Genomic DNA, 4,880 nt, shown 5'->3' on the forward strand with positions numbered 1-4,880 from the left:
TATTGCATAACATGGGGACCCCATGAAAACAGCTTTTTATGGATTGTTGATTTCTTATCAGTGATTACTAGTTTAAAGAAGGGAAAGACTAGAGGCATGAAAGCTGGTGAAGAGTCTGTTGAGATCATCTAGACATAACCAGTTTGGTTCTAGACCAAATTTAGGACTATACAAATGGTAAAAAGGTATGCCAGATTCAGTTGTGGGCTACACCAAGCCAGCTCCATGTCTTGCTCTGCCTGCTGGCTGAAATCTGTTGCTGGGTTGGCCAGGAGATTGATTACAGCTAAACGAGATCCCTCATGTAACTTGTGGGCACACATGAACTGGCCTCATCTCACACCTATACTGTCTATCTTTTGTCCCTCACCTTGGGGCTTACCAGTTGCCACTGATGCTTAAGAAGGTTCTGCACAGCAATATGCAGACAAGACCCAGAAGGGTAGGGTAGTTAACAGCTCAAGGGATAAAACTTGAATAATGGGAGTTAGCAGTTAAATCATTCCCTACTTTCCCCTAGACAGATATACTGCTCACAAAAATTAGGGGATATTTCACAATGAATATAAAGCAATAAAAAAAACATTTTTTTTTATTAAGCAAGAACATCAGAAAAACAAATGACAAACAAGTCAAAGGAAGTTGTTCAGTTATGCAAATGAGATACAAAACCAACTTTTAGTTCACTGGTGAAAATGCACTATTCAAAAGGCTAAAAGTACTGGAGTGTCTGCGTGTTCCCTGGTCCCCTAATTTTTGTGAGCAGTATAGTTTGACATACAGTTGCTTCACATGGCTCCTTTGAAAATATCCAACTTTTCCAGAAGCGATGACCAGCTACATAATACATTCCTTTTTGTTCACATTTTCTTCTTTCCTGAGTTGCTTTTCTCTATCCTTCACTCTTGCTTCCCGGGGATTGCGCACTTCGATAAGTTGTTATTGTTAGATTCAGGGAGTACTAGAGCTGCCAAAGAGTGTAACTATTGAAGGAACAGGGAGTGCTGCAAAGAGTGTAACTATTGAAGGAACAGTAAGTGCTGATATAGCTCCTGTGAGGCTGGGAACAAAGAAGGTCAGAGACCCTTATCAGAAGTTTAGGTTTGAAATTCGCCACTAAGCTAAAACCGGCCCCTGTTGCTATGCCGGCCCCTGTTGCTATGCTGCGTGCGACCTCCCTAGCCAATAGCTAAACTGCCACATTTGCTTCTGTATTATGCTTGCTCACTTAGGATATATAAGGGCCTAGCTGTAAGCTCCAGGTGCGGCTTCCGTTTGCAGCTCCTCGTGGGCACGGTGTCTCCGGACATCTTGGGAGTTCGCCCCTGCGCAGGTTAAACTGGCCAATAAAGTAACATCTTAACTCCTGAAAGTCTCCGACGTTTGTTCTCGTACCCGGTGGATGCTACAGTTATCACATAAACATCTGCTTCAGGCTCTGATTTTTAAAGCCAAGAAACCAGAAGAGAGAAGGATAAAACTTGATAATGAGGTAGAAGAATGAGAAGGCTTCGGTATATGCCAAAGATTAGGGCGAATTTAAAAGTTAGCTGCAAGTTTGTGGACCTGGAGACCTGGAAGGGAGGTGGGTAAAGGTACTCTTCTGCAGTGAGGAGCTGGCAGAATAAGAGTCCACTTTAGTGTTCCTTCAACTGTAGGGGCTTAAGCTATCACGGGTGCATGATTTGGAGGTCTCTGGTCTTCTGGGTCACAGTCCTCTCTCTGTATCTTCTTATCACTATTTGATATGTACACATTTTCAGTGGGGTTGGATTAAGCTGGTGTTGGCTTTTAATCCATTTAATGGCATAAAGTTTAATAAAAAGGAATGCAATTATCATGACAGACTTATGAAGTCAACTTCTCTAACTTCAGTTTAATATATAGCTTAACAACTTAAAAACCTAATGAATAGACTCCTTTCTGCCCCACACAGGGCTGCACTGCATTAAACATAGATTTTTTTTCCTGAAAACCATCTTTGAAGGGTTCACTTTCCTGCAGACACACCAGTACCATTTTTCAAAAAGAGCACATTGAAGCAGCAAGGCCATTTGTCAAAACTGGACTATGCTGAGTCCAAAGAAACATCTAACAAACCAAACAAACAAACAAAGGATTGGAGTTGTGGTGTAGGAGAAGACATTCAATTATCTTTTTTTCCAGTTTATTAACCAGCAACAGGTATTAGTCCTGACTGCAAGTGGACCTTATACAAGGTATCTGCAGGGGAATACAAAAGAGACTTAGGCCTCAGACTTACCTTCTTTGGACAGGAAATATGGTAGGAGGTACAGACCACATGGGTATGAAATGAGGATATATGTACACAGAGCCAGCAAGTCTAATACAGACTGCAGTATCCAGAGGCATCTACCACCAAGTAGCTCAAATGTAATGTACTCTAAGTGGAACTTACCTACTTCCTCGAAGCTTGTTCTCTCTTTTGTTGTCCCTGCTTTAGATGAGGATATTCAGTTGCCTGTGCCAGAAACCTGGTCATTATTCTTGACTTTTCCTCTCTTTCCATCTCCTTCTCCACTCTATTTAAATTACCAATTCCTCTGGTTTTAAGTTAAATATTTCTCAAATTGACCTCTAGGGGAGGCAGCCTGTATCTACAGGAATCTAGGCTATTAGATTTCTAAGTTGGATATCCCTATGGAGAAGTCCTTCCAGATCCACATGTCTCCTCTAGTTGAGTGACATGCAATGACTTTCAAATCTGACAAATAAAATGGGGAGCTTGTTTGTACCCTTCCATCTACAAGACACTTCCATAGGCTATTCAAGATTGCTGTGTATGTCAAACTCAATGGCAGAGAGAAGAGGTAGTTGAGGGACCCAAGGGACCGTACACGATATCTACACAGCTGCATTGTATTGCCTATTAAGGTCTCCAAGACTTGGTGCTGCATATGCTGGTCTCAGGATGGGCAGCTGCCAGAGCTTTGGGAAACACAAAATTGGATGGATGATTATTCAAATAAAGTAGTTTGACACCTAAATTACCTGGACAATTGCCTCCTTGTGGTCTAGGGCAGTGGTTCTCAAAGTGTGTGCCAGGGCGCACTGGTGTGCCCTAGAAGATTTCCAGGTGTGCCCTATGGTATTCCAGAGAAATATGTCTGTTAGGGACCATAAAACCAACAGAGTTTTTGGAATTTAGATTTTTGGGGGACAGAGGTGTGGGGAATTGGCTGTAAGCTGACAGTCTGCCCAACCCCCCATCTCACTTGCCTGATTAGGTTGCAAAAACTGTTAAGCTGTAGTGCTGGATTGTTTACACTACCCCCCAAGTTCCCCAGTAAGACTGGAGGCAAGTTTCTTCTATCCTTTGTTTGGTGTAAAGTTAACATGATATGTATGGTGGGGGTTTTCTGCACTCAACACAATTAAGAGTAAAAAGAGAGGAATTCTTCAATGTACTGACAAAGAAATGAGAGTTTGCCTTTCAAATATATGCCTAAACATTAAAGAAATAGCTAGGACACATCAGGCTCATGTTTCTCATAAACACAAGAATGAAAAAACTTAACACATTCACACCAGGACCTGCCGAATTTACTAAATCTTACTAAGAATGTGTATATATATATATATATATATATATATATATATATATATATATATATATAAAAGATAACTTTTTGTCATTTTTATTTTTTAATCCCTCTTTTTTTACAAATTCTAACAAGCATAACTAAAAAAAAATGTAACATAAAAATGTTTTTTAATGTCAGAATAAATTTAATTTTGTCATATTTATTTCATTCAATTATCATAAAAGCACACTTGGACTTTATATTTTTTCTTTAATATCTGACTTAATTATTATAAAATATTTCTCAGAAATTTGTATATAATGCACCCACAATTATCTGTAGGATTTTAAATGTGCCCCGACTTCAAAAAGTTTGAGAACCACTGATCTAAGCAGGTAACCTGACCCCCATACTGCTAGAGTCACAGGAAATATGAGAGTCATAATTGTCTGTGAGCAACTGAATGGAGCGTCTGAGGTGGTGTCTGCAGCATAGGAAATGAATAGACTGTTCAAAGGGGCAAATGAGTAATGTGTTCATTGTGGCAAAAAGATCAACCTAGGTTGAGAGTGAGTAAGGGGGGCAAATTTGGTTGTTCTCTGACAATTTTCTTACTCTGTTATTTTTAAGTTCAATTGATTCATACCCAAGTAACTCTCTTTAACATACACTTATCTTGGCACTTCCAATTATTAAATTTCTATCCTCCAGAAAACAATCCCTGGTTCTCCTCGCCCAATATTGGTTTCTTGTTTATTCTATGTTATACAGTCTGTACTGTATTTATTTGCACTTATTTAAATATTGCTTTGTAAGTATTTTAAAGCTATTTTTTTCTTTTAATTTTTAAATCTTATTTAGAAAATTAACTTTAACATGATGATAATAATCAAAAAGAGTACACAGGTTTCAGGTAAACATTTCTATAGCATTTGAACTGTTGACTATGTTGTCTACCCATCACCCTAAGGCAAATCATTTTCCATCACCTTATATTTGTCCTCTTTACACCCTTCCCCCCTCCCCACTCCCACTTTACTTTTATCTATGTCCACAAGTTTCAGTTTTATATCCCACCCAGGTGTGAAATCATACAGGTCTTAGCTTTTTCTGATTTACTTGTTTCACTCAGTAGAATGTTCTCAAGGTCCAACCAGGTTGTCGTAAATGGTGATATGTCATCATTTCTTATGGCTGAGCAGTATTCCATTGTATGTATGTACCACATCTTCTTTATTCAATCTTCTATCAAAAGACCAAGTTTGGTTGTTTCCATGTCTTGGCCACTGTGAATGATGCTGCAGTGAACATGAGGGTGCATGTGTCTTTATGTAT

The sequence above is a fragment of the Saccopteryx leptura genome, chromosome 2 (genome assembly GCF_036850995.1).
Source record: "Saccopteryx leptura isolate mSacLep1 chromosome 2, mSacLep1_pri_phased_curated, whole genome shotgun sequence".
Classification (NCBI taxonomy): Eukaryota; Metazoa; Chordata; class Mammalia; order Chiroptera; family Emballonuridae; genus Saccopteryx; species Saccopteryx leptura.